Source organism: Adiantum capillus-veneris, chromosome 4 (genome assembly GCF_014529385.1).
Source record: "Adiantum capillus-veneris isolate H3 chromosome 4, ASM1452938v2, whole genome shotgun sequence".
NCBI lineage: Eukaryota > Viridiplantae > Streptophyta > Polypodiopsida > Polypodiales > Pteridaceae > Adiantum > Adiantum capillus-veneris.
The window spans coordinates 68677728-68690332 of record NC_140934.1 but is presented as its reverse complement, the minus strand read 5'-3'; positions in this window follow the sequence as shown (position 1 = coordinate 68690332).

Below are 12605 nucleotides of genomic sequence, written 5' to 3'. Positions count from 1 at the left end.
AGTTCAATATTTATAGTCTATTTATGCTTTTTGTATTTTTGAGTTTTTCAAAGCTTCCTTAAATTTAGTTTAGCCACATGTTTTCCTCATCAGTGCATGCTCAATTTTGATCATTGTATCTATATAACAAATAGACAGGTATTTCTTTTCTCACAATTTGGCAATTCAACCTATATATTGAAATAAAGGAACATTAACTACGCTTGATTGAGAATAAGATGGGTGTCTTAAAGATGGCTCCACGGTTTAGAGACTAAATGGTCGATATTACTAGGTTGAAATGTGCAACCTGTAAACAACTGCCAAAGTAGGTTAAGTTGCAACCCTTTAGCTCGATTCAATTGCCCTTTTTAGTAGCCCTTTTGTCATATATGGAGCACTATGGGACACAACTTGCTTCTTTCCAATGCCAAACAAGTCCCAAGCTGAGTTATTATTGGTGCCTATAAATTGGTTCTACTCATTTTTTCGTGTCACCACAACAAACCCAAGACGACAGCAATCACAACCAACTAACCAAGTAACTAACTGCACTTCCAAATCTATTAGACTATGTATGGCAAAGGCCCACCAAGCAAGACTAGTTACTTTGAGTAAAGTGCACTACTTGCAGCACGCTATGAGAATGCATGCCATATCAGGATCTGTGTGTAATAGACCACACTACACATTTTTTGAAATCGAAAAGAGACATTTGCACATAACATGAGGGAATATAGCAAGCCAAGAAGGGAAGATCTGCCTCTTTTGAGGGCATTGGACTTCTCCTTGACAATGGCTCCTTTTGCACCAGCATCCCTTGTGTATATTCCGAGGTTTTTATGTTAGTAGACATCTGTTAATAGAGCAAGTGGGGAGGAAAGTGAGGGTTATGTTGATATTTGTGTATGAGAAAGGCATATTAAATTACCACAGTCAGGAGCAACAAGTTGTTGACCAACAATTTCAATTCTTAATTGGAGGCAGTGCCCTCGTCTATTGTAGATGACCTTGTTTAAAATTGAAGTCGCCTAATTATTAGAAAAGGATAAGAGAACACAAGGTGCCAAGGATCATGTGCCGGCACCAAGGGAGGTCATCAAAGATGGCATAATCGAAGATGACAGTAGTGCCGATTCAATGTTGTCCAAAGTTAAGAAGAAGCTAGAAGAAGAGACGAAGAAGAGAACTTTAATGTCGTAGGAAACTATCCCAAGAGACTTAAATATCTATCCACATAGGAGGGGAGTTGAACTCAAGACCTAAGAATTAGGCTGAGTCCAATTTAGTCTAACCGAAAGTGGATGACAGCAGCTAAACCATAGCCTGTCATAGCAGAGGAAAAAGAAGATCCCTCGAGTATCTTGATAGAAAAGATACCAGAGTGGGATGAGATACTTGATGAAGAGAAAACCTTTTTCAGGAAAAGGAAGTTTTCTAAGCTAGTCAAAGGATAAGAGTTAGTGGATTTGAACCTTGGCACCACCGAGATTCTATACCAGCTAGGTTAAACACACACAAGCGAGCATGCAAACACACACAAATACGCTTGTATAAACAACACATAGACCCACGCATGCATACCCACACACACAACACACTTGTCCAAACATGCAAGGGAGAAAAGCATTGCATCCACCTCATAGATTAAGCAGACAAGTCCTTTGATGAGCAGTGGAGTATCAACCATATACTTTAGAGAGCCCTGTTAGTCCATCACACGTGGCCCTCCCTTCTTATAGCCACTTGTTTCCTTGTCACCCCCTAGTAGGCCAAGAAGGGAAGATCTGCCTCTTTTGAGGGCATTAAAATGACTTCTCCTTGACAATGGCTCCTTTTGCACCACCATCCCTTGTGTATATTCCGAGGTTTTTACGTTAGTAGGCATCTGTTAATAGAGCAAGTGGGGAGGAAAGTGAGGGTTATGTTGATATTTGTGTATGAGAGAGGCGGATTAAATTGCCACAGTGAGGAGCAACAAGTTGTTGACTAGCAATTTCCCTTCTTAATTGGAGGCAGTGCCCTCGTCTACTGTAGATGACCTTGTTTAAAATTGAAGTCGCCTAATTATTAGAAAAGGATAAGAGAACACAAGGTGCCAAGGATCACGTCCCGGCACCAAGGGAGGTCATCTAAGATGGCATAACCGAGGATGACAGTAGTGCCGATTCAATGCTGTCCAAAGTTAAGAAGAAGCTAGAAGAAGAGACGAAGAAGAGAACTTTAACATCGTAGGAAACTATCCCAAGAGACTTAAAGATCTATCCGCAAACGAGGGGAATTGAACTCAAGACCTAAGAATTGGGCTGAGTCCAAGTTAGTCTAACCGAAAGTGGGTGACAGCAGCTAAACCATAGCCTGTCATAGCAGAGGAAAAAGAAGATCTCTTGAGTATCTTAGTAGCAAAGATACCAGAGTGGGATGAGATACTTGATGAAGAGAAAACCTTTTTCAGGAAAAGGAAGTTCTCTAATCTAGTCAAAGGAGAAGACTTAGTGGATTTGAACCTTGGCGAGCATGCAAACACACACAAATACGCTTGTATAAACAACACATAGGCCCAGGCATGCATACCCACACACACAACACACTTGGCCAAACATACAAGGGAGTAAAGCATTGCATCCACCTCATACATTAAGTAGACATGTCCTTTGATGAGCAGTGGAGTATCAACCATATACTTTAGAGAGCCCTGTTAGTCCATCACACGTGCCCCTCCCTTCTTATAGCCACTTGTTTCCTTGTCACCCCCTAGTAGGGCAAGAAGGGAAGATCTGCCTCTTTTGAGGGCATTGAAATGACTTCTCCTTGACAATGGCTCCTTTTGCACCACCATCCCTTGTGTATGTTCCGAGGTTTTTACATTAGTAGACATCTGTTAATAGAGCAGGTGGGGAGGAAAGTGAGGGTTATGTTGATATTTGTCTATGAGAGAGGGAGATTAAATTGCCACAGTCAGGAGCAACAAGTTGTTGACTAGAAATTTCAATTTTTAATTGGAGGCAGTGCCCTCGTCTACTGTTGGAATGCAAGATTAGGGCTTTGAAGCATCGACAAAATCGGCCTACACATTGTGTAATTGGCAATTGGAAGGTGCTTACGGACTCAACATTTGTGCGGTATGCTTAGCGGTTGTCAATTTGTGAATTAGAAATTTTGATTTTGCAAGTTTGCATTCCGTTATAATGCCAAATTTTTCTTGGAATTAAATGTGCAAATTGATGGTTTCATGGCTAATGTGCATTGTTAATTTGACTAATTGCATGCTTGAATGGTCAATTGCAAGTGTGTGCATTAAAATCGTGTCTGTGTGTATTCTAATTGAGTGTGTGTGCACTATTTTTCCCTTGTGTGTGCACTAAAAAATCAATGTGTGCATAAAGATTTTGCAATTGTGATGATTGAATTGTGAAGTGGTCATGCCCAAAAAGACATTTGTGAGTTCATTTTGCAATTTCGACAAGATTAACCCTTGTCTGTGTGCACCTAAAAATTGGTAAAAACTGTCAATTATTTGTGTGTGTGTGTGTGTGCGTGTGCCTAAAAGGTGCTTAATGTGTATGATTAATTCAATTTTTGACTGAAAATTTGAAGTACTTAATGGTTGATTGTTGCATTTTTGAGTTCAAAACACGGATTTATGCACTCCGTTTGTGTCAATTTTCAACCTAAAATTGCCAATTTAATTACCTAGTTTTTATTTTTATTGATGAAATTAATTGGCAATTGAATCTATGTGATTATTGTGATTTGATTTGGATTCACTAATAGTTTATGTGTGGAGAATTTTTAGAAAATTTTTGAGTATCTTGATATCTTGATGAGCTATTTTGTGTGCGTGTTTACGATCATTTTGAGCGCTTTTGTGCCGTCATTGGTCAAGTTTTGAGCGTTTTGCTATTTTCAGGGACAGGGTTGTTCATTTTGTCGCAATTAGTATTTTTGGCGAAAAATGCAATTTTTGGTGATTATGTGCATGTTGAAAGTGTTTGATTGTGATTGCTGATGATTTTCTGAGATTTATAGTATTTTTTGACTTTTTTTGGATTTCTGGATGTTTTTTAACATTTTCAAGCCATTTTCTACCAATTTTAGTGTTTTCGAACATTTCAAGACTTGAAATTAGAAAAAAAATTGATTCCGACACGCGTCGACAAAGTTCGACGAGTCGATGTGCGCTTGAGCAAGGTTGCAACGATCACTTCCAGCCTCGACTGTGAGATTTCGGACTCTGAGCGAAAATCGAGTGCGAACGTAAGTTTCAGTGAGAACCTACGCTTAAATCACTTGGGGAATTAAAAAAAAAAAAAAGAAAAAATATTCCCCAGCTCATTTTGGGTGCGCTCATTATACTCTCTCTCTTCCTTATTCTCTCAAAACTCATTATACTCTCTCTCTTCCCTATTCTCTCAACGCTCATTATAGTCTCTCTCCTCCCCACTCTCTTTCTTCCCTATTCTCTCAGTGCTGATTATACTCTCTCTTCTCCCCACTCTCTCCCTCTCGTTAGTTTGTGGGACCTCACCCATAACATCTCTCTCTCTCTCTCTCTCTCTCTCTCTCTCTCTCTCTCTCTCTCTCTCTCTCTCTCTCTCTCTCTCTCTCTCTCTCTCTCTCTCTCTCTCTCTCTCTCTCTCTCTGCGCACATGCCATTCCACCTTCTCCTTTGTCGTTATCCCCCCCTACTCCTACGCCCCGAAATCAATGCTGTAGTACACACTCTCTCTCTCTCTCTCTCTCTGTGTGTGTCTCTCTCTCTCTCTCTCTCTTTTCTTCTCTGCTCCCGAGCCCACCACCACACTCTCTTCTCTCTCGTCTCGCTTTGTGCACCATACGAACCACTGCCTGCTTGCCGCCATCACCTCTTGCTGCCCACCCACACATTCACCACATCTAGTGGTTGCAGCGCCTCTCTCTCTCTCTCTCTCTCTCTCTCTCTCTCTCTCTCTCTCTCTCTCTCTCTCTCTCTCTCTCTCTCTCTCTCTCTATGTGTGCCTTACCTCTTGCATGCCAGGCTAGGCCTTCTTGCTACCTCGTGTCTCGTCACTGCCAGCTGGACTCTCTCTCTCTCTCTCACTGTCTCTCTCTCCCTCTCTACCGCTGATAGCCTGCATGCGTGCTTGTCGCCCCAACCACCAGTGACCAGTGACCACCCTTTGTTGTGCGCCTTCGTCACGAACAGCAGTACGCCAACTCTATCCACATAAGCAGAGGTGAATATTTAGTTAGTTTAATGAACTAGGTTTAATTTTTTAATTTTTTATTTTATTTGGTTTTATTTAATAAAACCCCCAAAAAACAATATTAAAACATAAAAAAATCAAAAAAGAAAACGAAAAAGAAAACTCATAAAAATACCCAAAAATAAAAATTAAAAAATCACACGTAAATTTGAAAAAAATCACAAACATTAGGAAAAAAATCTTTTAAAAACCACCAATTTTTTTAAAAAGCTAGAAAATAGAAAAAAACAATTAAAAAATATTTTTTAAAAATAATAAAAAAATTAAAAATTAAAAATTTCATAAAACCTTTTGAAAAATCATTAAAATTACAAAACTCATTAAAAAATCTTTAAAAAATAAATAATTTTTTTTTTATAGAGAAATATTAAAAAATCTAGAAAATTTAAAAATTTCACAAAGAAATTATAAAAAAGAAGGGAGGTTCCAAAAGAGACAAAGAAGCAAAACAGCCTCGCCATAAATTCACATTCAAGCAAAAAAAGACTAGACGAGTAGAAAAAGCCGTCGAGAAAATCACAAGGAAGAAACCGAGAAGAAGCAAACCAGAGCAGCAGGAGAACAACGTGAAAAACCCGAGAAAAAGAGAACGAAGAGAGTCGTGAGCTGTAAAAATTTCAAAATTGTCAAAAAGAGCAGAAAACAAAACCGAGCGAAACCGAGAAATCGTATTTGCATCGAGAGGCGACCGCGGCCAAGGTACATTCACACGAAGACTCAATTCGAAACTGAAATTTGAGTAAATTTTGGCCATTAGAGCATTGTTCATGCGTCGAAATTGCTAATTCGGGAATCAGATGTTCATGCATTACCATTAGAAGCACCCGTAAAAGCATTGCAAGTTCAAAATCAACATAAAGATGCATAGGCACCTGAAAAGCTAAAAATTGATCCTTTGGAAAACAAATGTCTACGTGAATTTGGTCAAAGCGTCTAGATATCACGACGATTGAAAAGAGCATTAGGTTTGCAAATGATTCTACATCCAGTGCCACAAGTGTGCAATCATTCACGAGTCTAAGAGACGCATCAAAGCGAATGATGTTAGCATTGTATGATACACATAATTCATATGCACACTATGTTCGAAAAGGGCAATTGTACAAAAAGGATCGACCAGTGTTTGAAAGGCCTACATACTAGCTCATAGAATTGTGCCCAGTAATAGATAAGGAAGGATGGTTCATTTCAAAAGAAAGAATTTATTCTAGCCCATCCTCCCTAAATCTGTTTAGAGCCACACTCTCCTCCATCGAAAATCAAGCTTCGATGTTGTGACTAGACGAGCATCTACTTTGATTAAAACAACCGTAGATATAGACGAGAGTCTAAAATCTACGATGCCGTGGGTCCTGAAACCACATAATCTCATGTCATTGGAGACCCATGGGATAGACAATATCAGGGTGAAGATAATGCCATCTACAACTTGACTTGGGTAATCATATGTTATGTTTGACGAAGGTACATATGAAAATATGCAGAAGGTTTACAGATGCCAAACATCAATAGTGCTACCCACAATGTACCTCCACAGTCCCAAAAGGTGAGACCAAACCATAGTCAAACAGTTTTGAACTCTCATAATGGAGAAAGCTTTAGTGATCACCTTAGAAAGGGGGGAGCTGCAAATCCTGTAAGCTCAACTATTGTACCGGGAAATGCAATACCAGCTAGAAGCCCTAAAGCCTCTAGCCACTAGACCCCTTCAAAGAAGAAACCATTGAAAGATCATATGGTTGTTATTTCAACTGATCTCCACAAAAATCCAAGCAACCCAATAGTGTTCAAGCAGTTGCATGTGATTAAGCTCACAAATGCATACATGGATACAAATGGCAATAATACCAACAGGTTCACGACCTTGTACAAACCCCTGCGGATATTAAACCTGAAGTCAAAGATTATTTCAAGATGATGCAAAGCCTCAAGCTGCCAAAGTAGGTGACAGACAGGTCAAAATCAACCGTAGTTAAAGCTCAGAAGGCTACACAAAAGTCACCAGCAAATCTCCTCTGAAGAGACAGATTCTATCAAAAATTACAGTGGATCTTCTAAGATCAAAGGTTACTCAGATGCATGTAGAAAATGCTCAATAGTTGTAAACAAAAGGTGCAATATCATAGCCAAATGAGCCAACATCAACTGAGGTAGGTGACCAAAGCAAGAAAGTTACATAAAAAGTTCAACCCAAGGACGCAACCACAACAAAGTTCAACCCAAGGACACAACCACAACAAAGTTAGTAAATTCACACAAAAATCCTGAGAAGATCAAGTACAACATCACTGGAGAACATGAAGAAAAGCTTTCAAGCAAAGTAAAGCTGGACTTTCAGCTAGATAAGTATCTCATATCTTTTCACACTTGGAAAAAATGTGGCCAACCACAGCTGGAAGGTGCTCCTAAATTCATTAGCATCTCTAGAAACAAACGAGCAGAATGTTGGGGAATCATTTCCACCGCTATTCAAATAGGTTCACAGATCATCATTTCTCAATTCCATGTGATCACAGCAAAAGATGTTCTAGATAACATCATAGTGGGAATACCAATGTCCCAAAAGGTTTTAGAGATATGGAGTTCAAACAAGATGCAGTCATCACAGACAACAAGGAATGAAGACCAAGACTAGTCACTCATGCACGACAGCACAAAGTCCTCAAGCACAATTAAAATGGAGACTGATACCAAAGCATAGCTTATTGAAGATGAATCATCTCCATCCAGTAGAACTTCAAAAGAGCTTAAAGCAGATCAAGCATCAAGAAGTGCAGATAAACATAGCAAATAGCAACCATGAAAGCTATTGAGCAGAAAAAGCCATCAAAGCCAGAAGTAAAGAAGAACGAGGTTGCAGACAACCAGAAAGCAATAGGAATTCCAAAGGTTACTCAATCATTGCCAACAGATAGAAGTCCTAATGGAAAACAGAGTCTCAAGTCACCTTCCATAGAGACACAATTAGATCAAGAGGAGACCATAGCAAAAGCTGGACAAAAATCTTTAAGAGAACCAATGAGGATAGCTATAGCTCTCAACAGTTCAAATGGAGCGAATGTCAGATGCAGTGCTCTATTGGATAAAGAAGCAAAGTGCAATATGGTTCCAACTAACATCCAAAGGATCCTCCAAATCACTCCAAGTAGACAGAACAGTAAAGCAATGCTAGGTATGGTTGCGAGTCAAGAAGAAATGGTTGCTATTATTAGCCTCCAAAAGAATGAAGAGTAGGTAAAGTTTCAAGTAAAACATTCAAAGGACATGCTTGTAGACAGCATCCTTGGACATCAATGGTTAGACCAGTACAAGGCCTACAAAGAAGATACAATGCTAATACTTCCTTTTCCAAGAGATAGCAAGCAACATTTACATATACCATTAATGCTAGATTTAGAGTTGCAAATGTCCCAAGAAACAAAGACAAATCTTGTAGATAAAGGTAAAGCTAAAGTGGACCTTCCACTAGCTAGCACAAAAGGCGTGACATCATATGCCTCTACATCAAAGAACCCTCATGGATCAGCTTCTTCAAGAAAGTTGGGCTTTCAAAACTTCAAGTCAATTGCTGACCCATCTGAAACCTCTAGGAAGACACCCAAAAAAACAAAGATACTTCAGCTCAAGTACTCAAGAAAGAAAAGGAAAGTCAAGCAAGTGTCTGTTCCGAGCAGTCTAGTAAAAGTCAACGATCTAGTATAGATTGAAGACAAAAGATCCGAACAGTAAGACAAACACATGGGATGGATAGCATCACAATGGAGCTTAAAAGAACAGGAGTACTATATAGATAATAGACAAATATAAGTACCAAAATCTAAGGTCAGGGTATATAAAGTGCAATCGAGAACCTACCAAGAAAGAAGGCCCACTAGGTATTTATCTCAAAATCATCCAATGGATGCAGGTGAGGGCTAGGGCTACGAGAGCATTAAGATTTTCTTATTTCTATAAACACCAACCGAAAACGAAAATCTTGATGCTCTCGTAGCCCTATAAACACCATAGATTTAAGAAAATCTTAACGCTATCGTAGCCCTATAAACACCATAGATTTAAGAAAATCTTAACGCTCTCGTAGCCCTAGCCAATGAAGTCGCTAATTATTATTGCCACATCTAGGCGATTATTGAGAGACATAGAGTGGCTCGTACAAGGTTCTAACATAGGAGGAAATTAACGCCATGATGCAACGGCCGATGATAGAGTCTAATATGGTGTTTATAACAATAAGAAAATATTAACGCTCTCGTAGCCCTAGCCAACGAAGTCGCTATTTATCATTGCCACATCTAGGCGTCTAATATGGTGTTTATAGCGATAGGAAAATCGCTATAAACACCATATTAGACAGTTAGAGCCAATTTAGGAGTCACCTATGTATTGAAGATTTGGCTATATGGACAAATCTCAAATTACTTTTCAAGGTCAAAGGCATCCACAAGGTATTACTTGAAAAGCTCTTCCGAGCCATGCTCTCAAAGCTTTGGCTAAGATTTGGCCATGTGGTCAAATCTTAAGAGTGTTTTGAAAGTGGGAATTGGGAAGTTCCCAAATTCACTAATTGGTGTTTATAGCACTATTTGAAGAGTCAAAACTTGGGAGTGTCATCAATCTTGTTGGGAGCTAGTGCTCTGAAAGAGTCTGCCCCACCAGCCTTTGAGTGGATCCTTTGCTAGGGCACATAGAACGATGTAATAAAGCATGTATGTTCCTATGAAGCTCCAACAAGAATAGCCCAAGGCCTATGTGGTGACGATTATCCATCATCTAGAAGAGAGGCTCGAATCTATCTCTCAAGAGACAATGAGATCCTCCTTGTATTTCATGATATATTGTACATCGACATCTGTAATGATCCTTTGTCTTTGGATTTAAGTCTATCTGCTGCTCCTCGGGCACTGAAGTGTATATACTTGGTCGTGGGCAGGGGGCGAGCTCTCTCAGTTGTCCATCTGCTCCTTTGTTTTTGGATCTAAGTCTATCTGCTGCTCCTAGGGCACTGAAGTGTATACACTTGGTCATGGGGAGGGGGGCGAGCTCTCTGAGCTGTCCATCTGCTCGCCCTTCTACAACAGAATCCATGCAGACAATCGACAGCTTAAGGTCACATCAGCAGCAGGAAAATTTTACTTGCCTAGCGAACCAACAAAAGCCAGATCAACACCTAGAATTTCAACCAACAGTTGCCACCTCAACGCTCAAAATTTATGATGCAGTGGTGTGCAAATAGTCTGCCCGTGACGACTGTCAACTGCATAGGAGTGTGTAACCCGGACCCCCTCCCCACAAACATTGACAGTTGGGAATGGTCATGCAGTGACCATTTCCTAAAAAACATGCTCCCACCATGGCTCTCGGCCTCCGTCGGCCGCCATGTGGTCGCCCGTTACTCATGGAATGGTCATTGCACGACCATTTCCTACACAAAGTAAATCAATACTTGATAATGTGAAGAATGAATTTTCCTGAGATCAGTTCTGATCATCTTTTTGATCTCTGAATGTGTAAATGTGAGTAATATTCATCCAAGGGGTACTAAAGGGTGGCAGTTTTTACATCATGTCACTATCTCGTAATGTATTTTTTGACGTGTGGTGTCCCCTATCACTTCCTCTCTTTGTAATCAGCTTCTAGTTTCTCCTCACTCATCATGATACCAGCTATTCAAGGCATAGTGTGACTACCATGTCGAGCTATATTGCTAGAGTGGGGAAAGATTGTAGCTCCTACCACATGAATAACATCTCTAAGGTGGTATGTAAGCTTTGTCAAAGGTGCACAGGGGTCCACACTCGGTCCACAGTTACTACGAATCTAAAGATCTCATAAGTATGGACATGATTGGTCTTCTTAGAGAAATTGTTTTTATGATAAGGACGTCAGCCGTGGATGTCCATGGTTGTGTAGTATAGCAATGTAGTATGAAAGTTAGGTATGCAAACTCCAATCCATCTTGTTGAAACATGTAACTCATGAAAGATGAACATATACATAATCCCACTGTGCTGGCACCATGCCAGTGGGAGTAATAAGGTACCAGAGCAAGCTGAGCATATGCATCATCCAATGGAATGGTGATGGCACCATGCTACTGTGGGTAATATGGTATAGGAGCAAGTTGAGCATATACATAATCCCACTGTGCTGGCACCATGCCAGTGTGGGTAATATGGTACAAGAGCAAGCTGAGCATATACATCATCCAATGGCATGGTTTTGGCACCATGCCAGTGTGGGTAATATGTTAGTCCTCTTGATGATGGCCATTTAGCGATGCCAATTATTATGGCTAACCCATGCATAGCTCCCATCTTAGGAGACATTTATCATACTTTTCTCTGCATAAAATCATACTTATCATAGCTCCCATCTTGGAGACATTTATCATTCTCACAAAAATCCTCTGCTGATGTTTCAAAGAAGGCAACTTGACAAGAAGTTGTCCTTGCATTAAAGCCCCCAACCAGCATGATATCTCTTATTTTAAGCTATATCATCATCCATGACCTCATTTGGCAATCACCCATTTGTGATAGCACATTGAGAGGCAGAAAGTGCAAAATAGTATATGAGGAGGAAAATTCTCTATATGAACTCTTATAAACATATAGCAAGCATGCTAGTCCCTTCGTACTATTCGTACGATGGGATGTAACTCCTCCCTATAAAGCAAGGCAACTCCTTATGACCCCTTATTGGGTGTCTTTCCAATTCCCATCTATACCCTCAATTTGCGGGTAAGTTCCTTGTCCTAAGAGGATGGAATGTAGAACAATATCCCGTCCTCTAAAAGTCTTCTCAAAAGTCATGCTAAGATCCATGATAATTCCATACTGCAAAAATCTTAGCATGGCCCTATAGGTCATGCACCATCATGCACTCCATTTCTCCACATTGATCACTCTCCCATCTCTATAAATAGTCCAGTTTCCTTTCTTTCTCGCATCGAGAATATGCGGAGTGCATTTTTTTTGATGTGCTACTTGAGCATGTGAGATCTTCCTCCAAAAATATGTTTTTTACCCATTAAGGCACATCGATGCGAGAAATGTTTTTCTCCTCCTCACAATCAATAAATTTCATTATTCCTTTTGTACTCTCCATGCATCTATGAGAAACTTTTCTTTGCCCCGTTTTTTATACATAAGCCAATGCATTATCTTTTGGATTTTTTTTGTCCTTCCATCCCATAACTCGTACATTCAATACTCACATTTCCCTTAGCTTCTCCTCCTCCAATGTATTGTTGATGAGTTAATAGAAGAAGTAGGTGAGGAGCTAACTTCTGTTTTCCACAATTTCTATCCATTGTGTTCCTCATGTTGTTTGACCACATCAATCCAAATCTTCAGTCCATTCACGATATGATTTCGGCTC